Source organism: Sciurus vulgaris (assembly GCF_902686455.1).
Source record: "Sciurus vulgaris genome assembly, chromosome: 1".
In the NCBI taxonomy this organism is placed as follows: domain Eukaryota; kingdom Metazoa; phylum Chordata; class Mammalia; order Rodentia; family Sciuridae; genus Sciurus; species Sciurus vulgaris.
Window position 1 is genome coordinate 191,648,334 of NC_136461.1, and position 24,044 is coordinate 191,672,377.

Here is a 24,044-nt window from a genome sequence, read left to right on the forward strand (position 1 = left end):
GACTCTAATATGTCATAACTTCTTGTCTTTCTTCCTTCCAAATAATTCTTTAAATAACTAGTAATCTTTTCATTGGTTCTTTTTAGTTATATAAAACAGCAGAATCCATTTTGACATAATTATAAAAGCTTGGAATGTATCTTGTTCTAATTCAGTTCCCAATATCTTTCCTTTCCCTTCCTTCCCCTCTCTCTTGCTCCCTTCCCTCTATTGTTCTTTCAGCCATTTACCCATAGTTATTTTTTAAAATTAATTCATTGTGGATGTACATGATGGTGAGATTAACCATGACATGTTCATATAACATAGGAAAGTTATGTCAGATTCATTATATTGTCTTTCTTTTCCCATATCCCGCCCTTCCCTTCATTGCCCTTTGTCTATGTCACTGAACTATTCTTCCTGACCCCTTCCTTATTGTGGTTTAGCATTCACATATCAGAGAAAACATTTGACCTTTGTTTTTTTTTGGGGGGGTTGGCTTATTTCACTTAGCATGATAGTCTCCAGATCCATCCATTTACCAGCAAATAGCCACTCTTCTTTATGGCTGAGTAATGTTTCATCGTGTATATATGCCAAAATTTCTTTATCTGTTCTTCTGTTGAAGGGCACCTAGGTTGGCTCCATAGCTTAGCTATTGTGAATTGTACTCTTGTAAATAATTGATGTGGTTGTGTCACTGTAGTATGCTCATTTGAAGTCCTTGGATGTATACTGAGGAGTGGAAAAACTGGGTCAAATGATGATTCCATTCCTAGTTTTTCAAGGAACCTCCATACTTCTTTCCAGATTATTTGCACCAATTTGCAGTCCCACCAACAATGTATGAGTGTATACTTTTCCCCACATCCTCACCAACAGTTATTGTTACTTGTACAAATTCAAACTTGATCATCATTTCCCTATTTAATGTCTCATTGTCATTAAGACAAAGTTAATATTCCTTAAGACTGTGTGTCTTGTCATTCCCTTATATGTAATTAATTCACTAGGAATAGTTAATTACTTTTAACCCTGTTTATCAGGCTCTTGCTCTGCTCTGGTACTTTAAGCAAGTGTTTTGTGAGTTCAACTTTTCTTCATAACTAAAACATCTTCTCTTCTATAAATATTTCTCTGACTCATTTCAAAGCATCAACACACTCAGACCATTATTTCTTTGCTTAGATACAAGTTACTGTCTCTCACTCCTCTGTTACCAGGCTCCTTTGTCAGAGCTTGAGGCTAAGTGTTAGACCGCGTAATATATAGTATCATAACATGGTACAGTGAGCTCTAGCACTGAGCAGTTCTGTCTAAATTTTATGTTGGCTATTGTCAGTGAAGCAGCCTTGGACTAATGGCAACCTTAATTTTTCATCTTACCCTACAAGGTCTGTCAGGAGTAAATGAGGGAATACATACAAAATATGCAAAGCATATGCTCCATATGTAGCAAGCAGGAGTATCATTGGGCTTATCATCCTCCATTCAGTATGAGCTCTTCAGAAGAAGGAGTCTTGTCTTATATACCTTTGCTTCTTGACAAGTAAGAGAATGTCTGGCACATTAAAAGAATAACTACTAGGTCTATGGCCAAAGAAAAGGTTGATACATATCATATATCTTATTGAAATTGTACAAGAATGTTAGGGACAATTTTGAAAAAAGTGAAATGTCAAGTACATAAGGTACTGAAACTCCAGGAATTATCACTACTCTAAAATAATAATGCTTTATAATCTAAGTGAAAGCGATTTCAAAGTTAACTAATATATTGTCATGTCTTCTCAGGCAGGCAAGCATTACTTATCCCTGACAAAAATAAAAATTGCAATAGTTTGTTATTGGTAATGTGGTGTTCATGCATCCAGTCACTCATCCATTCATCAGTTGTTTGCTGAGCATCGACTAAGTGCTTGAGCAATTCAGAAATGAATTAGTACAAATGTGACTCCTGCCCTCACAAAGACCACAGCCAAACCAAGGAGGAAAACTGTTGCAGCCATGAGCAGTGTGGTAAGATCTTTCCTGGGGAAATGCAAGATGGTTTAGTAACAGGTAGCTGTGGGCCTAACTAGTTGGAGAGAGGCCATGGAAGGAGAGTGTGGCAGCATAGTGGTTCAGCACAGTGTTCCCAAGAGCAGTCTGCAGTCTGTATTAAACCTTTATACTTTAAGCAAGTGTACCACGTCAGTTTAAGCAGATACCATAACCAATAAAGTAGTAACATCACCAGATTTCCATTTCACAAAGAACACTCTGACTTTCATGTAGATATTGGATCCAAAGACGGAAACTGAAGCCAGAATGATCATCTGGGAGGCCACCACCAGTCAGGTCAAGTAGGTCTTCAGTCTCTGAATCTGGATCCCCATTCAGTATTTGCTTGTCTTTCAAGGCATGGTTACTGGTTATTATGGTATTATGATCACAAGGAGTCAGTACCACAGGTGTTATGATAATAAGGACTACGACGGCATGCAAGGAAAAGAAACTTCAGGGCAAAGGAACCTATAGAAGTCATCTTATGCACTGCTCTTTCTTTTGGATGGAAGAACTTTGCCTCACAAAGATGACTGTCTCGCCTAAGTTCCACCCACTGAGTCCAGTCCATGTGCTTTGGATTACATATGCCCCAGAGAGAAGAGAAATAGGATTCATGCTCCCTAATTTCAAGGTCCTTTTAATCAAGGTAAAGAAAACAGATAACTCTATCTAGAGTGACTTGAAGTCACAGGTAAAGAATGAATATAAGGCTAATTGTGTTTCTACTATTATTCTAACTAAACATTCCCCAAGCTCTTATTGATTGATGAGAACTTCTTATGATTCCTTTGGGTCTAAACAAATTTATGTAAATTAATGGCCAGCAATAGGGGTTGACCAGTAAGACCACTGTTCTTATGTCTGAAGAAATTCCAAAGTTTTCTCCTCAGTTATATATATAGTTTGTAGGAACAGGGATAGGATAAGAATATATCCATATTCATGTTCCTTTGTGGGACCAAATCCCACTCAGATGATTGGTTGCTTGGTGTCACTTATCTACATCTTTATCATAGTAGACAATGCAATATGACAGATTTGAAAGAGTAAAGCCATGTAGTTGACTACTATGACAATATATTAGTTGTAGAATTAGCTATATTTTATATGAGGGACAAGTATTACTCTATCCCTCACCTATAATTCTGAGTTATTATGTGGAAAAGTACTCATGATTACCAATCATGTAATTTATAGAAATATTTAAAAATTTGATGAGTCTGGGAGGGATGGCAGCTGTCAGAGTATCACAATCTCTTTAGCTCTAATCATCTCAAACGGAAACCATATCTAAAGGTTCAATGTATTCCTTGGACACAAAGACATAGGGCAGAGCCAGTGTTGCATCACATTCCAGATCAGATTAAAGGTCTCTGGAGTTGTGGTTGTACACACCCTGTTATAAGAACCCACTTCTCCACTAAGGGCACATGGAGCTTCCTTCAAAGCTCCATCTCTGGAATATGTAGACCAAAAGATACACCACATGGCAACAGATGGTTATCAGTCACAAGAGTCAGAAAGGTCCTCATTCATTCATTTGTTGAGTACACACAATCTGCCAGCTATTGGGATAGGCATGGGGGTACCAATAGAAAGAAAACACCAACGTTCTGGCCAAGGAAATTCCAATTAATGGATGAAAGAGGCAAGCAGAATACTGGCAATACAGTATGATAATTATGGCATGTACAATTCTAGGTAATGAGATAAAGCAAGTAAGAAATGGTTGATGTTGTAATGATGACTCTGCAGATTACAGAGTCTGAGATAAATCTTACGAGACAAGAAGAAGTTAATTACCAAACAAGATAATGCCATGAAAAGAGAATTTTATTTCTGACCTAAGTCCTTTGGTTGGTGAATGGTGATCCTGACAATTGGCATGAGGCATACACGGAAGGAGCACAGCAGGCAGGTGACAGGCAAGATCATTTCTAAAGTGACTCTTTCTCAGCCTTATCTTACTGCATATATTTATTTCCATTACCCAGAATGTCTTGATTATGTTAGAATCTGGTTCAGAAGAACTATTGATAAATGTCTGTTGTTTTAGTTGAGCTGGACCTGCAATGAAAATTAAGCATTCACAGAAAGTAAGTTGAACTTTTAAAACCTATATGTCATCACATCTTAAAGAGTAAGACACTGATTTGGAAAACAGTACATTAATAATAATAACTGATATTAATTTAGCACTTAACAAGTAGCAAGCATTGAGTTAAGCTCTTCACCCGCATCAGGTCATTTAAGCCTCACAATAAATCCATGAGGTAAGTTTCATTATTCCTCCCATGCTACAGATAGGGAAATTGAGGCTTGGAAAGTTCAGTTACCCACTTTTAAGAGGATCGCCATAGTTCAATAAGAGGTCTTCCCATGTTGTGGAAAGAGCAGAGGATTGGAAAGCCATGAGTCTGGTTAGAAGTCCTAATTTTACTATGTATTAACCAGGCAGTAGTCACATCACCCTTTTCACCTATAAGGCAAAAGTTGAGGGATGGGTTATTATAGCAGTTGAGACTGGAGAAGCTGGACTTGAAGACATTTGTAGCCCTTTTGACAGTGCAGAGTGGACTGCACTGTCCACTGGTAACTCTGAGCACAAAGGGATATGGTCACTAATCTATACAATGTACTGAAAGGACGGACACATCACCACAAGGAAGACAATCACCCAATTGATGTGGCCACTGGTTTGATCCATGCATTCATTGAAGGTCCTCTCCCAGTGCTCTTGGCCATGGTTTTTCACTCAAATGAAGGAATTGCTTGAATTACTGCCATTTCCTTTATAAGAAAAGGGATGAGAGTGGTTTCTTTGGAGAAAGAAAACTATTGTTCCATAAACAAAGGTCTTCACTGAGACTGCACATTTTGAAACAATTCAGAAAAGGGCTTTTAAGGTTGTATTCTCTTGAATTTTGTCACTTCTTTTTTACCCTATCCTTATGTTCCAAAATATGGTAGAATTAAAGTCCTTCCAGGTACAGCTTTGAAAAGGAAAATCCATAGAAGGGCTGCAGATGGGAGTGAGGTTTTGAAATGTTAGCAGTTTTTAACTTTGGGCTTTTGCATTGGTCTTTGAACTTCTGTTTCATTTTGGCTTTAGGAAAGTTACTGGAGCTTTTTAATAGTTTATTTTCTTTGGAGATTGAAGAAAAAAAAGCAAAAGTGACCACTTTGCTCAATTAAAAGGGTGTGAAATTAGTTCTATTCATGAGGTTTAGAAGAAAATACATACACTTTGAAGGCAAAAACAATAGCTCTGCCACTTTTTAACTATGTGATTCTAGCTAATATTCCTGAACCTCCATTTTGCATCTGTAAAATGAGAATTAAAATCCTTAGTTTATAAGTTGGTCATGAAGTGTAAATGTAATCATATATGTAAAGTACTTACATGTAAGTTCTTAGTTCAGTGCCTGACTGAAGTTTAACACAAGGAAACGACATTCTTCAAAGATAGCAGACTAGTTTTCTGAATTGACACAAATAATACTCACAGCAAGGTATTCCCTGTGTTTTGAGAAAGACCATCTATAAAATATTTTTCCCATCTTGCATATTTAGTCTCCTTAGAGCAAATAAAAGTAATGATAGCAACAGATATGGTGTCAAAAAGCAAACAGAATGGAAAACAATGCAATATGTTTATGTGCTTGCAAGTTTCCATCAGAATTTATAAAACTGATGATCTGAATCCCTCTAGAAGAAAATCTGAATTCCAAATGGCTTTGTATGTTTTTTTTTTTTTTTTTGGTGAACTTTCATATCTGTTATCTATGATTGGTTGTGATTATTTGTGAAAAGCAGACATAGGGAGAAGATATATGAAACTGTGCTGGATTAATATGATAGTGCCTGAGGAATGAACAGTATATTAATATACTTCATACAAAAATGGCTAACCCAACTGAGCCCAGATATCAAACCTATCTGTATATATGAGGATGCAAATTTTCAGTGAAAAACTCTGGATGGATGCCAATATATTCTGGGAAAAGGAAATAGTATTATACAGATCCCTTCTCAGAGACCTTTGATGTCCAAAGGAAACCCTTCCTGAAATGGTGATTATTCTCTTCTTTGCCTCATCTTTGAGGATTGCCCCAGCTTGTTCATTTTGTATCCAAAGACCACCACAAAGTTCAGAGAGGATAGGAGGGGCCTTCCTTTTAAATTCTCGGTAAACCATTTGCATTTTCCAAAAGTTAGTTGACAATTACATGGTTTTGGGACTTCCAGTTATAATTGTATTGCAAAAATAATAAGAGAGGAAACAAGCAGAGTTATGTTAACAGGCCCCTGGTGGCTATCACAGACCTGTGGTTCGGCCTTTGAAGTCAGTTTCAGTAGATTTTCATGTGAAATAAGTGGAATAAAATATTCCTATTTCAGGTTTCAAAAGTGATATTGTTTAATGTACTGATGTAGTTTCTTGTAAATTTGTTTTAAGGAGTTTCTTTTTTCCCTCTGAATGACTACTTTTTGGAAATCAGAACTCCTCTATTAGGCAAAACAAAACAGTAGGTTAAGATTACATTTCTATTTCTATTTTATGTAATAAAATTAATTCAAGCACATGGTTTTTAAAAATAAACACTGAACACTAAAAGCATTCAAAGTAACAATATTCTTTTTCCAGTACCTCTCCCCAAAGGTATCCCTTTTAGCATCTAATTTTCTCTATATCCAAAAAAAAGCAAAAATAAACAAAAATAAAATTGTTGTATAGATTCACCTATATGTATATTGCTTGTTTTACACAAAGACATATATAACATACTGCCTAGTACTTTGATTTTTCACATAATATATCTTGGAGACTTTTCAATATTATTACGTATGGATCTCTTATTTTTTTTTTTGACATTGCATACCATTCTGCATTCTGTCCATTTGGGTGGACAATAATGTACATAAACTGCGGTGTGTGTTCATCTATCTAATGAACTGAATATTCTTTGCATGGAATTAATAAGTCAAAATGTAACTACCTTGTAAATTTTGAGAGATGTATTAAGTTTGAAGAACATGAGTGAGCTTATTTTTAGTAAGTTTTATGTTGTCTCTGTATCCTCCTGTACTTTGGTTGATGTAATGGTACTCATGAAAGTCAACAGAATGATGAAATTAAGAATAGAAATCTGGAATACAATGAAGGTGTCCCTCTAGTCAGGGTCCCAACAGGAAATGGAAGCTTACTCAAATTAAAATCATTTAAGGAAAAGGACCTGATAAAGATGCAGGTAGACTCTGGGCATGCTGCAACCACGGGAACTAGGAGATAGTGGCTGGGTTTTTACCATCCAAAGGCTAAACTGGAGAGAGGAAGGGTCATGTAGAGAAACTCACTGTGAGAGGAGTAGTGTCCTGAGATTGAGGGTCTGGACTTGCTGAGGCTCCCCTTTCTCAGTGTCCCAGGGCCTCCCACTGGCTAAAACCAACAGAAACCAGAGGACACGCTCTTTGCTGGGCTTCATATTGGTCAACTTCACAAAGCAAAAATCAGAGTTTAAGGGATGTAAAGAATAGACCTGAGGGGGCAGAAAGTTCAAATGATCCTAGCACAGAGATGATTTCTAGCATTGATATGAAGAATGACCCATCCCGAATTAGCATGGGAACCAACCTTTATATATGCCTGGGAGCAAAGGAAATTTATTTTAGTAAAATGTTGTCTTGTCCTTTGTCTAATTATCCTATTTGGTAAGCCATCTGAGGAGGAAGACTGTGTTCTAACTCATTCATCACACTTTTAGTGGAACCCTGAAGGATGCCAGACACACAGGAAGTATTTAATCCATAATTATTGAATATATGCATGTATAAATAAATGCAGCTCAGAACAAATGTTTCTTATTTCTGAAATTGGTATTTTATATTGCTATCTAAGCCAATTTATTTATCATTAATGGATTATTTAGTGTTGGCAGTATAACAACGGTCAAGGGAAATTTCCCTCTGGAGAATGGCTGTCTCCAGTGCCTCCTGATATCTCAGGCCTATAACAAAAGTGGCCTTGGCTGATCTTCTAGATGGTGCTGCTTTAGGGTAAGTACTGGCATATGGATTTTATCCCCATAGAGAACATAAGTAGTAAAAGACATTCCAGGTATACAATTTGCTTTCTGGGCTATGTGAAGGTTCTATTCCTGCTTTCTCTCCAAGACATGTGAACCCTAACAGGATAATTCTAAGCATCTGCACATTCTGTGATTGTTTTGGTGGAGCCTTCTCTTCTTTTGTCACATAAACCTAGGTCATTATTTCTGCAAGTTTTCTTTATACCTGGCTGATATTCATTCTAAGAAACTAATGATCACATTTAATTGCATTTTTTTTTTCATGAAAGAATGGATTAAATAGAAAATTTTGTTATATGGCTGACTGAGGTACATGGACCCTGTCTTTTTCATCAACTTATTCACTAACCAATCTGACATATAATAGAGGTTCAATAAATAGAAGGTGAATTTATGCAGGACTTCAACGTTCTTCTACCCTTTTCTAGGATGCACCACCCTTGACTTTGGAGATACAGCAAGAAAGTTAATTCTCACTTTGCTGCTGTTGAACAGAAATCATGGAAATCAGCATGGTAAGATAGAATGAACTTGATTTTTGATATGAAACTGACCTGAGCTCAAATCACAGCTTTGCCATTTTTAACCTGATAACCTTGAGCATTATTCAACTTCTCTGAGGTTTCTGGGCAAATGTAATAGGATTACACACACAGTAAATTCTCTGACACTTGATAAAATATTAGCTTTCCTTTCTGTATTATTTTTCCCTTAAGGATATAAAAAAACTGTGCTCTGGTTAGAGTCAAAGTATGGGCCAGTAGATTTAAATGGAATATTTAAAGAACTTATTGTAATTTTAGAAAAAGGACAGGACATAATGGGAATCATTCTTTAAGCTTTCTTATCTATGAGGTGTAGAAACCAAACCTTATGGGTACACAGATTATTCTCTCAAAAAAAAAGAAATCCTGAACAAAACACAACAACTTAGGTGCATTCACTCCCCTCTTTCCTGCATAAGCCAGCATTTGAACTTGTTTCAGGAATACATTTGATCCAACACATGTTGGTGTCTAAGTAGTCATGTGACACCTGTGAAGCTTCATCTCTTTGTGAAATAATGTCTTTTAGAACAATAGTCCACATTTTATTCATGAGCTGACCTGTCCCCAATATTTACTTAACCCTTTAACCTTTACCCCAACTCCAGGGGATGGTAGAATCAGTTTTCCAAACTCATCAGAGTCTGCTTGGTCCCACCAGCCCCTCTAGTGCCTCTTCCTTCCTCTCTCTTTCTTGGCTTCCCTCATATTTCATATTTCTCTTCTTCGAGCACTTTGCTATTTTACATGACGTCCTTACTACTATTTATTATACAGAGAAGGATGATATCAATGTTTAAATATATGGTAGTAAACATCTTACCAATAGCATTAAATGACATCATCAAATTCTGTCCAACAGGACCAAGGTCCATTCCAGAGCGTGTGTGCCCCTACTCACACTTGGCAGCCCCATCTCTTGCCATACTTTCTCTTGGGCTTTCTCTGCAGCCATGCAAAACTTCTTTGGTAGTGCACTAATTCCTTCCTTTTAATTCTGGAACACGTTCTTCCCTCTGCTTTTGTCTCTCGTGTACCAGCTCCCTGTCACACGCACATCTCTAGGGTCAATTCACTTCTGCTCACCCTGCAGTGCTGAACTGGAAAGAGCTGCTCCTCCAGAGCCCTTCCTAGCCCTGTGTCCCTCAGTCCACCAGGTCATTGCAGCATACTGCCCTTCATCTGGGTCATTCTTCCCTTAATTTGATAGTAATGCTGTGCATTTAGCTCTCTGACTCACCCCACCAGCCTGCAAGACCTAAGGGGCTAGGGACTACATCTGTCTGATTTCTTGTCACATATTGGGGTCTGGCATAGTGCAAGATCCATCTAAGATACTCAATAAATAACTGTGAATGAAAATTTTGAGCTGAAGACAAAGATATTTGGTGCAAAGTTATATTAATTTCCTCTTGCTATTAAAACAAACCACTTAATCATTTAAAACAATATACTAGCTCATAGTTTGGGAGTGCAGAACCCCCCACATGAGCTATAATCAAGGAGGTGGTGATACAGTGTACACTCTGGGGACTCTGGAAGGGATTCAGTTTCCTTGCCTTTTCCAACTTGTAGAAACCTTGGCCTGTGACCCATTTCTCCACCTTCAAAGTCAGCAATTCAAGCTGATTCCTTCTCATGCTGCCTCTCTGCCTCTCTCTTCTACTTTTAAGGACTCTGGATTACACTGGGTCTATTCAGGTAACCCATGACAATCTCCTTTTTTAAAGGGAAATGAAATGACTTAACTGATTAGATTGCTGCTTTAATTCCATACCCTTAAGTTCACTTTACCACATAACCTAACATAATCACAGGTTCTGGAGATGAGGGCATGAGCATTTGGGGGTGCTATAATTCTGCTTATCAAAAGATGTTACTCTTCATTTACTTTGACATCTGTAAAGTAATATGTGGGGTTAGTGGCTCTCTAAAGTATCTTCTGGCTCTAGCCAAAGTGGTGAAGATGGTATTGAATTATTAAAATAGGTATATTCTCCTCTGTCTTCTCAGGTAAATCAGACTTGACTATAACAATTCCAAGTCATGTCATCACATGCTGAGAAAAAGAAAGCAGTTGCCAATCACCACAGTAACATCATTCCTTACATTTGATTCTGAAGTTGTTTATCGTTTTGTGTTTGGTTTTGAGGACCTAGTGTGATCAGATATTCTTGAGAGCAAAAAATTTCTCAATTCCTTCTTATCATATTGGCACATCAAATGCAAGATAGAAAGTAGAACTTTATTCTAAACCATGGGAAGGAAAATTCAGGATATGATGAAAGGGATCCTAAAGGGAAGAGGGAAAGCTCACCCCTCCTGATTCTGTGACCCTTTGGAAGAAGAGGGAAACAAAAGGGAGAAATAGAGTAAAACAGGTGCTCTGGACTTCTCTCTTCTTTAAAATCCATAATGAAAATATCATACAGATATGGGCTATATTAGTCAGGTGCTTAGCAGGAAGATGTGCATCCAAGGCTTTGAGAAAAGAAAGTTTAGTGAAAGGACCATTTACAGAGAACTGTGGGCAGAATTAAAGGAAACAACAAGAGATGGTGAAGCACCAACAGCTACCAACAGAAGAAAAGGACCTGGAGTTATAGCTATAGAGAAAGGAAAGAGCCTGCCAAAACCTTAGTCTCATGGGTGAGCCTGGTGGGAAGACCTTGATTTACTCCTCACCCTGACTCCCATCTCCAAACAAATGGGCAAATCCAAACCTGGAAGCTGTAGGGTAGTGAGACTGTGATAGGACCTAATAAGGACAGTACCCAGGGGAAAAGAGCAGGGCAAACAGAGGATAATTAGTGCAGAGAGAGCAGTTTGTATGCCTGGATGAAGCCTGGGTGAAAGTCTCGTTGACACCATACCAAAAGAGCACACAAATCCTTGCCCAAGGGGCTAGTCTGGGAACTTTGGCCAGAAACAGGGATGGAGCTGGATCTCAAACCTCACTTCACCTTTCTCCAAAGCCCATGCTGTGTCCCCTTTCTATTGGCTCTTGATGTTAGATTCTCAGCACAGAGAACAGTTAAAGTAACAATTTTTTTTTTTTCTGGTATGATCCCTGAATGATTGAGTGCTGTTTAGTACTAAAAAGTAAAACATACCTGAAGCTCCTTTTTTAAAATAATGTTATATATTAATGTAACTGCAAAACACTCTTGGGATGTATTTTAAATTTATGAAATAAATCAGAGACAAGGAATACAACCTAACAGAATGGCTAAGTGTTAATGAGTTCAAGATTTTAGTTTTCAAAATTGCACTTAGAGTGAGTTCAAACTCTCATCTTGACCCTAACTACAATACAACTCCAGACAACTATTTAATTATTTGCATCACATTGTCTGCACTTGTGAAGCTGGGATAAAATACTTACCCCATAATATTGCTGTTAGGATTAAGTTCTTTTATATACCTATCATCTAACATGTATTAAAGATTGAGAACTGAATAGATGTTACCATTATGAGGCTTAATAATAAATACAATCAGAAAATGAGAAGTTATACTCTATTTACGTATGATCTATCAAAATGCATAAATGCATTTTACTGTCATGTACAGCTAATTAGAACAATTAAAAATTAATAAAATAAAGACTCAAGATGCAAAAAAAGAGAGAAAGGATTATATTCTACTCTTATTCGCCAGAATTTAGTGAGCACCCACTTTGTGGAAAGACCTAGAACAAATAGTTTCTGTACTTGAGGAACAACTGAATTTGCGAAGGAAACAAACTCATCAATAAGAGTAGCCCATGATAAGACAAAGGGAATCACAGAGGTTTGAAGCCATTTAATTTATTGGGGTTGTCACAAATTCAGACTGGTTCAATTGTTTGGGATATGAACTAGGTAAGTGTGGTAAAAAGGCATTTGTTAAATAGTGCCTCCATTTGTGATTAATCCACATCTGAACCTTACTGATGATGGGCATGCTTTCAATTTTATTTCTTTAATGTTTTATCTTTGTTCCAGCTATTTTAAAGAAATAGTTCTCTCTTTGGAGAATTCACACTAAGCTAGAAGTTTAAAGACATGGTTTCTGGAACTGGTACTGCCACTTTCTGGCTTTATAACCCTGGAGTATCTTCTCTAAGTATTGATTTTGTTTCTGCAAAATAAATTTTGTGTATGCATCTCCTTTTTACTGCCCTTAGAGAATATCGTGAGGACCAAATAAGCTTGATGGATTTGCCACTAAGAGTTTTAAAAACGTGGGACTTTGTGCAAATAGATAAAAGAAAGTTACCACCACATTGTATGCCCCAGAAAGAACAAACCATGGTGGTTAAAAGCACAGGCTTTAGGTTTCAGATACATGTGTGTGAATCGTGGCTTCACCACTTAGTAGCTGAGCAAACTGGGTTAATTGGTTATTCTTTTCAAACTTCAATTTCTTCATCTCTGTAGTGGAAATATTTACACCTATCCCTTAAACACTGTTTTGAGGATTAGTTGAGAATCTCTATGTAAAATGCTAAGCATATTACCAAAGTCCATAGTTCAATGGGCTCTTTTTATTAAGTATTTCTTTCCCTGAAGCTTGGGTTGGAATGCATCACCATAATCAAGTCTTGCACTTCTGCCTCTAAAACATAAAGCAAAGGGTTCTGACAGAAGAGAGAAGCCACATGCTTGTATTTGTCTCCCTGGCTCAGCCAGAGGACTTGTGGAAGTTTTGAAATGTGAGAGTTCAGACAGGCAACGTGGAAAGACAAAACACCCTCCTAAATTGTGCCACAACATATGCGGAAAGCAGATAAAGCTTATCGCTTATAATTTAAAAGGGAGGATTTATTAAACTAGATATGGATCTAGAATTTATGACGAATTCTGTTTCTGTTTTTCATCCAACCACTTTTATGTGTTTAATAATTCACACCTCTAAAGTATGTGACTATGTAAATCTCTTTTATTCCCCAAGTCTTTCCTTTTAGAAGACCACACCAAAAAAAAAAAAAAAAAAAAAAAAAGACTGGAACTTGTAGATGCTCAGAAACATTAGCAGGAAGCCAGAAGATCTGCCTAAAACTTAAAGGTGAGTCAAACAGAAAAAGTGTTTGTAACCTAGAGCAACCAGACAGTGTCTACTGTGACACTACCACAGAAGAGACCCAAAGCCACCAGTGTCCAAAGCTGTAGAGTTTTGTCAATGACACACATAAAAAAAAAAAATTCCTGTCTGTCACTGTACTTCCAGGTTATTATAACATTATTCTCTGGGTGTGACTTTCAATATAGATAAACAATTTTGCTTCCCTTTCAAAGATAACCCTACCAATAGTACATTCGAGACTCATGCTTGTTATTTTCTTATCTGATATTTATTGCAATTCATTACTTTTCATAGTCAACCCGTAGGCTTTGTATATGCATGTGAGTACGTGTGTGTATGCACACCTGTACACGTACATGCTCACACTTCTGCACACACACACTTGCACACACATGCACGCACATTAAATGGAAACCCTAGGCCACAAGAGCTAAGAGAAAGCTTAATGGTGACTTTGTTCAGCTTTCTTCTTTTATGGATGCAAGTTTTGAATGCAAGAGAGGAGGAAGACTTGCTAGAGTCCTCAAAGTTAAAATTAAGGTTAACTTCATTTCCTTCTACCTCTTTTTATCTTTCCAGTATATTGTGCTACCTTTCAAGTCAGGGGAAAAAATAAAAATTGAAAACACATGCCAAAAAAAAGCTGTTTGAAATCCCCACAAAACAGACAAACAAGAATACCTGAACATACAGGACATTTATTTAATATTTCAGATGTTGAATACTGCAAAGGTAGGGATATATATATGGCCTAATTTGTTAAGACTAAGTCAAACTTGTACCTGTCCTCTTGTTGTAATAGTAAACAGCACACCCATTCACTCCTGCCCCAAATGTGCTGGTGTGGAAGATAATTTATATGGTCACCCTAATTAAAGCACAAGTAAACACACATTTCACGTTGGAGGTCATCATTCATAGTTTACTTGAATAGAATACAAAAAAATATTCTAGAACTTTGCTTCTCAAAAGAAGGTCTACAAAAATTATCACCAGGGTTTGGACTTAAAAACAGGAGTTGGCTGATACTGTGCATTTGCAAATGAGCAAGACCACATGGAATGTCCATGTGGTAGAGCTAATCCTTGCCAGAAAGAGCCAAGTATGTTCACAGATCTTTGTAAGATGTCTTCAGTGAGAATTGTGGTTCTTTTTTTAAAATTTTTGTTTGTTTTTAATAAATGAAATGAAAGTTCATGAAAGAGTAGTGAAGCAATGTTATAATTGAGGACACTCAGCTGATAGTTGAATCTCAAGTTCAGTCTTCGCAAAAGGTGCCTGAAGGCTCTTTATTCTACTTCTCTGGGCCTCATCATTTCTATCATGCATAAAATAAGAAGAACAAAGTAGACCACCTCTGCTTCTTTCCGGCTTGAGTTTTACACTCCCACAGACTTGCTAAGGAATTTCCTCAGTTGTATTCATTCCCAGGAAAATGTATCACATACCACCCACAAATGAGTCCCAAGGTCTTGATGATACAATTATTTCCTCAGAAATTTCAGAAAGGAAGAGAAATAAGTGGCACTCCTCCTGGAGTTTGCACTTGGTGATAGTACAATCCAGCCACCTAAGGTTGGAACAAAGAGCATCATCTCTCCATTCCAGTGTCCTGGCTCCAACAGACGTCAGTCATATGCCTTCTGATTTAGTTTGTCAGCTTGGGGGAAACGAAGACTCCATCTACAGCTACAGTCCAACTACAGCTGCATGGACTGGATGAAATGTGGCATGGCCTCTCTGGTCAACTCTGCTTTATCTCCAACCAGTTCAGAGCACAGCCTAGAAGCTCATGTTTTCAACAGAGAAAACTGAAACAGTGGCGATAATCCTATTTGCTGGCGTGAATATGCCCAGATCCTCTTCTCCAGCCTCAAACGCTGTTTTAATGAGAAGTCCAAAGGTCAATTACTTTTCGACTGCTTATATGGAGAGAAAACTGGTATCTGAGAAAGGTAGATTATATTATTCATTCTGCCCACGCAGGAAAATGGTTCTCTCTTTGTGGAGAATATTTTTAATTAGTGTTCGAATTGTGCATTAAACTTGGGCATGCATAAATAGTTAACAGATGTGACATTTTATACCTTAAAATTTGAAACTTTTTTTCTTTCATTTGATGAATTCTAACCCATAGCTCTCTGTTTACATGTTTGCTATTTTGGTTCTGTGTAATTCTAGAAATAACTAGTTTCAGACAGTTATGGTTTAGTGAACATGGGGAATTGCTTTAGCTAAAATTATTGTTGCTTGTTTCTAAAACTCCTACAGAATAAATCTACAGTCTTTGGAAAAGCAGAAGTTATTTCCAATGACACATACTATTTGCTGAAAATTTACGGTAGGTTGACTCATGCATCTTTGCATTGTACTTAGATTAAAATACTATAGCTTTGGTCAAGGGGTAGATGTGTCAGTAGTCTCGCTGCGGCTTCAGAGTTTGTTTTGATAGGACAGAGAAAGTTTGCCTAATTATAGGCGGCTCATTATTGGTTCTGAAGAAGGAAAGAAGTCATCTCAACATTGATTTCTTCTGGAAATGAATCATGCAGTTGTATAAGGTTTAGCCCCACTGTCTGTCTCCATTTGTGATCTTTTTTTCTTCTCTTTTAGTTAATGTGAAGTTTGTCATTTCAAATAATGTCTGATGTCTGGCTCTAGGCTATTTGTAGATTTATCCTACCCAATGCGTGTCACTCATCTTTGTTTAGAATCTGCAACCTTCATCCTAGCAACCTCTTTTTTATTTTCTCTGTGCTTTTGCTCCATTGGTGGCTCTGTGCAGATTATAATGGGTTCTTGCAGGAAGACTGTGATTAATGGTAGGTATCATAACTCCGTAGATGTACAGTAAATTGGAAATTCTTGACATGAATTTATCATCCAGATAAATATTGGCTGCATCTTATTTCAACAGTTATTTTGCCCATATTTTATTGTGGCTAAAACACTAGTGCTGCCTTTTAAAGAAACAATACAAAGCTCAGATGTTTCAACCCATACAGCCAATTTCTAAGTTGAAGCTGTAGATGTCAAAATTCTTCCAAATATGTAAAAAGAGGTCTTGGCTTTCCAAATGATTATAATTTTTATCTTAGCCTGTTATTATATTTATGTGCTGTTTGCTTTGGTTACCTGCTTGCAAGCAAGCAAACAAAAAATGGATCCTGTTTCTTATTGTCTATTTAAGAATCAAGTTGGGTTCTTTTCTCTCAATTAAACCTGACCCTGAGTTATAGACGTCTTCCTATGAACTAGTTAATGGCTCCAACACACATTGGACTACAGAATTTTCTACTTCACCTTTAAATTTTTTTAAATATATTTTTGTATTTAATTGATACATAGTAATTCTAAATATTTGTAGTGTATGGTGATATTTCAGTAGAGTATGCAAGGAATGCTTATCAGATAAAGGTAACTGGCTTGTCTATCACCATGGACATTATCATTTCTTTGTGTTGGTAACATACCATTGGCTTTAATAGGAAGTAACCAACATGAACATTCATGTCAAGAACTCAGCTAAGAATGTGATGAGGCTTTTGGGACAGCATACCTTTGGAAAACCCCTAAATGTTGACTTGGCTTTCCTAAGTAATTAAACCCTCCTATCTTGAACTCTATTCAAGAATGCAGTTATATATTTTGAATATGGACTGGCATATGTTAATGGGTGCTATCTCAAAAGAGGTAATACATCATTTCCACAAAAGAACAGCCACCTTCAAATAAAAGAGTATTTGTATCAGAGTAAAAGGTAAACAGTTTGGTTACAATGGAGCCTTGGTGAAAATGGTTTACCACTTTGGCTCTCTTGCCACATGGGTAGTGGATCAGGCAGCCAGAAAATCATGGACTCCTTTCAGCTGTGGAAGTTCAGGGCACAAGTCCAAGCCAAAAGCGTGGCCATGGCCAGCTCTCTGAACCTCTGTGTGTACTCAGTAACCAATAGTATGTTACAACATATGCTGTGTCAAATCCAGCCATTAGCCTTCCAGACCAAGTCAGGAGAGTTGCTCTTGTGTTTGGTGTACTAGAAAGGAAGCTTCAGTTGGATTATATTGGTCATGTACTAGAAAGGCAGAGAGAATAGAGGGATTTACACTTTTCTCTTTCAGGCTATTGATGAGAACCTAACCATTTTTGTCTTTTTTAGAAATGAAAGATACAGGGGGAATAGATTGATCAAATTTACACATGTGCATGTACAGATATGACATAATGACATGTGACATGATTAATGTATAATTACAATGCACCATTAAATATTTTTAAAATAACTAATCTATGTATGTGATATGTAAATGCAGGTTCCTCAAGTCTCTTTTCCATCAGTTGAAATGATGAAATCGCCTCTCTTAAAAATGTTTATGTGCAAATACATGATATTTTAAACACAAATCCAGTTCATTTTCTGTACTAAAATCCTAAAGTCTTCTGCATTTTGTTGTAAGGAAGAACTGAAAACTAACAGGATACAACAAATGGCTTTGAGTGTTCAATGTCAAGCGTGTCATGGCAATTACAGTAAAGAACTAATTAAAAATAACACAGCCCTCAGCAATAATGCAAATAAATGGAAAGTTCGAATCACCTTCTTTTATTAAAAAAGAAATATCGAGAAAAAAACCTGTCTCTTGGATGTTAGAAAAATATAATTTTCAAGACAAATCCTACTTTGAACAAATTTAATCTATCTCCATATACACACCCTTGCAAATGACTATAAAATAAAAGCCATCATTCTACATGATACTTCTCAATCTTTGAGTAATCAATCATCAACAAAAGAAATTATTTGTAACAAACTTATTTACTAAGCCAGAAGAATAGCAAAATAGTATTTCTAAAGTTTAGTTTCTTTTCAAAAGTCATTTTTCATAGAGATTTACAAGCTCAAAGTCTATGTCTTATTCATTGTGTATCTCCAGGGAGTAGGAAAGTTTGTAGCATGTGGTAGGTGATCACGAATTCCTGGTGATCATATGGATTTTTCTTGTCACACTAATTATAGGATACTGCATTATTGGTTCTGAAGAAGAAGCAAAAATGTGGTTTCAACATTGATTTCACTGGGAAATGAAACAGGCGCTAGCTTCCATTCATACTTCCTGTTTCCATCAATGACCAGAGAACTCAATTATCCACAAATTCAACTTCCTTCTCTTTTGGAGGAAGGTACCCTTGCTGTGGCCAGTGCAAGGAGAGCCAATTCAGCATCTCTAAAACCCAGTCTCTAAAACTGATTGCCTCTGCTCACCATGTAAAGGTGATGGGCAGATCATAGCTACTTGGAAATGAATACATGACTTATAGATTTTATTTTTTATTACAGACCCTTCATGGCCATAAATAAATAAAATCATTTTTTGTGTGTTTGTTTTAATTTCATAGCTCTTACTTCTCCAATTTGGAAACTGATTTCAGCCAACAGTCCTGAGAGATGCACGTGTTTTATTTAAACACATAGCTTTGGAAAAACTAAGAATTAATATATATTTTTGAAAGCAAAGAGTATTGTCTTGGGCAGGGGTTGTAGCTCAGTGGTATAGTGCTTGCCTAGCACATGTGAGGTGCTGGGTTCAACCCTCAGTACCTCACAAAAATAAATAAAATGTTTATTGGAAAGCAGTATGGAGATTCCTTAGAAAACTTGGAATGGACCCTCTATTTGACCCAGCTGTCCCACTCCTTGGCCTATACCCAAAGGACTTAAAATCAGCATACTATTGTGATGCAGCCACATCAATGTTTATAGCAGCTCAATTCACAATAGCTAAATTGTGGAACAACCTAGATGCCCTTCAATAAATGAATGGATAAAGAAACTGTGGTATATACACACAATTGAATATTAGTCTTAAAGAAGAATAAAATTGTGGCATTTTTAGGTAAATGGATGGAATTGGAGAATATCATGCTAGGTGAGATAAGCCAATCCCCCAAAACCAAAGGTCAAATGTTTTCTCTGATAAGTGAATACTGCCACATAATGAGGGTAGGGAGGTAAGGAAAGAATAGAGGAACTTTGGATTTGGCAGAGGGGAAGAAGGGGAGGGGAGGGGGCAGAGGGTGGGAAAGATGGTAGAGTGAGATGAACATCATCACACTATATATACATGTATGATTGCACAAATGGTGTGACTCTACATTGTGTACAACCAAATGAAAAGTTGTACTCCATTTGTGTACAATGAATTGAAATGCATTCTGCTGTCATGTGTAACTAAATAGGACAAATAAAAAAAGAAAGAAAGAAAAATATTATGTCTATTTACAACTAAAAAAAATTAAAAAAAAAAAAGAAAAAGATTATTCCCTTTTGCTCTAGTTCATCCTTAGTCCAAATATTTATTGATACTTTAGTCTTTGTTGTTTGGGGAGGTGTCTTAGAATATTTTAGATATATGAAAAATCAGTTGACTTAACAGAATAGGGAGGCATTAAGTTGTTAGTTTCTCAAATGCAGATTTGAGAACATATATTTAATATATTGAAGTTTTATGGCAAATGATAAAGGTGAAGAGTCTAAATCTAGCAGCCAAACAAGGAAATAGATTCTCGGGATTAGCATAGGTATAGGCTTTGGGGCTTGAATCCTAGCTCTGTACCTCAGTTGCTTTGTAATATTAGACAAGTTACTTATACATTTTGTGTCTCCGTTGTATTGCATATAAAATGTGAAAGACAGTAATTAATTTGGGGTATACTAAGCGTCAAAAGAGACAGCTGAGATACTCTGCAAAATAAGCAAATTTGGGGGTAATTTTTCAGCCCCTGAGCACCTGAGAATAGAAAATACAACAGGATGGTGAAAGTGTTATAGTTGTTCTCTTCTAAAATGTCACCAAAAACAATTTCAAAATTCTCATTCTGAAGCAAGGTTGATTTGACTTTGTGATTAAAGAACATTTTAGCCTATATGATCTTAGCAACCTCTCCTAGTGTTAGCTAGAACTTGCAAAGCACATGTATTTTTTGTTTGTTTGTTTTGAAATAGGAGGTCATAGGCTAGACAAATTATAGAGAATGGTAGCAATAACAAGTCTTTGACTATACGAACCTTGCTCAAAGAACCAAACATCACATTAACACTACTAGTAAAAGTCACTGGGTAAAAGCTACTTTCAAGTCCTATCTGCTAGACCAGTGTTTTAAACAAAACAATAACTCCTCCCAGCCAGGTACAGGGGCACACACCTGTAATCCCAGCTTAAGGTAGGAAGGCAGCAAATTAAAGGCCAGCCTCTGCAACTTAGTAAGACCCTGTCTCAAAAGACAGTCATGGAACATCTCTGTGTTTGATTTCCAATCAAAAAATAAATAAATAAAATCCACAAATCTTTCTAATATCTGAGTCATTATTTTATTTAACTTTCCTTTTTTTTTTTTTTTTTTTTTTTGGAGGGAGAGGGTAGTGAAGGGAGGGTAAGTGGTATGGGAAGGAATGATAGCAGAATGAAACAGACATTATTACCTTATGTACATGTATGGCTACATGCCCAATGTAATCCTGCAGTATGTATAATCAGAAAAATGAGAGCTTGCAGTCCATTTATGTATGATCTACCAAAATGTATAAATGCATTCTACTGTCATGTTCAACTAATTAGAACAAATAAAATAAAATAAAGAAAGTAATTTTTAAAGCTATCATAGCTATCATTATGTATGTACCTTAATTTCTAAGATCTGAATATGTGGTTATGAAACTTATTAAGCATACACATTTGTTGTCCTTTAAAGTCCCTTAGTTTCCATTTCTTCATGGAATGAATGAGATTCTCAGATGAAAATAATAACTGTGGAACAAATTATAGACTGTACAGAGTAAAGTCAAAGAGTGTGCTCTCCCGACTTTAGATGGTTTTTACACATTCCATCTTAAGGGAGAGTAAAAGAAGCATTACTATATTCTAATTGGAAGATATATTGCTGTGTCAATATTTATTGTAAGGAAAAAAGAGGACATTTTATGTAAGAATGTATTAGAAGAAGTTCCTAGAAGATAAGCAAGCAAGAAAGCTGAAGTCACTGCTAAATAAAAACAAACAAAACAAAATGAGAGCTTCTTTGGCAGCCTGTGAAAGACCGAGGTTGAGAGCACCTGGGATTAAGAAAATAAGGGGGAGAGGGGGTATGAAAGATGGTGGAATGAGACAAACATTATTACCCTATGTACATGTACGATTACATGAATGGTGTGATTCTACATTGTGCACAACCATAGAAACAAAGTGATGTACCCCATTTGTGTACAATGAATCAAATGCAGTCTGTAAAACACACACACACAAAAAAAAAACCAATTTTTTTTAAAAAAGTAAAGGGAAGAGGCAAAATTCTAGAGCAATATCTTGAGAAGGAAAGGACCGTAGAAACATGGGCACGAGGAAATTCCAATTGTGATACTGCCTAGAGCGCTCTGAAGAAGAGGAGTGCCTCATTCCCCATCTCAAGTGCTTTGAGGTGTTCTGAAATGATCACCCTCTGCTACCTTGAGCACTCCAGTGAAAGACAAAAGCACTCTACCCAGCTACCTTGTGCTGATGATGCTTCTGTGATCGAAAGCAGGGTGGACAAACAAAATGAGCTACAGAAACACAGAAGGGGCTGAAAGAGATAAGTAGCAACAGGCAATTATGCTGAACAAGGCCTGAGAAAATGAGAATCCTCCAGAATGCTCAGCAGTAGGGCAATAGGCTAGCACAGTTTATAAGGCAGAGGCTCAAGACAACTTTATTTAACTTGAGAGAGCATTATGACACACAATGCAGGAAAGCTTGAGCAGCCTTCGGTGGCTGGCATCTGGGCTCCATATTTTCTAACATATGTGGTGTGAAAAGCCACTTTGGAGGCCTTGTGCTATGGTCCTTAAAAGGTGCTTTGTAGTCTGCAGATAGGGTTTGAATCCCGACTTTGCTACCTGCCCTGAAATCTTAAGACAGTTGCTAAATCCTTTTAAAGTACAGATAGTATCTGCCTCTCAGGATTGTGGGTAATACAAAAGTGAAATAAAGGCCTCTGTAGGATGGCTTGTACACAAACTGAACTTAAAGTGATTTGACATGATTTTCTGCCACCCCTCATGACCAAAGCAATGGAGCCAGTGGACCTTGGGCTGAAACCCCCTGAAACTGTGAGCCAAGATAAATCTTCCCTCATTGAAATTCTTGTTCTCAGATACTTTGTTCCAGCAATGAAAAGCTAACTAACACACTTCCGGAATTAACATGTTTTTAAAAGATGTTTTTGCAACAAAATGCTTCTTTTTAAACAAATGTTGTCTTGATGTTAATCGATTATGACATTCCCTTGTAAAGTTTTGGATCCTTTGTAATAAAAAAGTTATTATATGAATAAAAGACTTCAGTATCTATGCATGTTATGAAGTACAAACTTTGAAATCATTTATGGGAACCTAGAAAATGAAGGATATTTTCTTGATGAATAAGCTTTAATCTTCTCAGAAGTATTTTATGAAAGTATGCCTTGAAAATTATATGTGATATAAATGACCAAAAATTTTTGATGTGAATTTTCTAAAATGTAAACAGACCATTAAAACTGAAACATCATTTATTAGGCACATACTTCCCAGCAGTGCTGAAATAAATATTTATGTCCAGTAGGGTTGAAAATATTTTCCCAGAAATGAGTTGTATTCTGTGTTTTATCAGTTCAACAAATGCCTGGTAGTGTCTCTTTGCTCCTTCGTGTTGTGTCAAATGCAGAAGGTCAACTGCATTCTGTTGAGTCTGTGAAATTTGCAGCTCTTGGAGGTAAGGGGTTAGCGCATGGGCATTAGAATCACCCTGAAGAACACTCATCCTTGACCTCTGTGTAAGAAGGAAAGAGGTAAGGAAGCTCCTCAGTAACCCAACCTTTATCCGTCTTTCTCTCCGGAATCCTGCTCCTGTGAACCTTAATTTTACGTACCTCGACCAGGAGTAAAGGCCTTGATCACCATATTTTCAAAATGGAGAGCTAAGATGTAGATAAAGTAAATAATCATCCTAGAAATAAAATGAGTGATAGAACTGAAAGTTTGTTTCAGGCCTCTAAAATGTCAAGTCACAACTACTGTTTAACATAGTTTCTATTAATATATTCAATTCAATCATCTTTTTTTTTTTCTGGAGTATATAAAGCAATTCAAGAGTGATCATGCATTTGAGCTGAGTACAGAGAATTAAACTGCCTTGTCAAAAAGAACAAAAGAGTGCTATAAAGGATCAATTTCCTTTTGTACTGCCAAGACCACCAAAGAATCTCCCAGTTATAAAATCTGAACTTGTTTCCTCTACAC

At 36.7% G+C, this 24,044-nt stretch overlaps 1 protein-coding gene across 3 annotated transcripts in view; it reads left to right on the top strand.

Moving 5' to 3' along the window:
* The window catches only part of COLEC10 (collectin subfamily member 10), an 87,776-nt gene that overhangs the window by 13,889 nt on the left and 49,843 nt on the right, over positions 1–24,044 (top strand). Inside the window, exons 2-3 of one of the 3 annotated variants that reach the window (XM_079142421.1) lie at positions 8,549–8,635; positions 13,601–13,714. The exons of 1 other annotated variant lie outside the window; for it this stretch is intronic. The gene's annotated coding sequence lies outside the window, so the exon portion shown is untranslated. The remainder of the gene's footprint in view (positions 1–8,548; positions 8,636–13,600; positions 13,715–24,044) is intronic. One more of the 3 variants, XM_079142420.1, reaches the window with a different exon arrangement.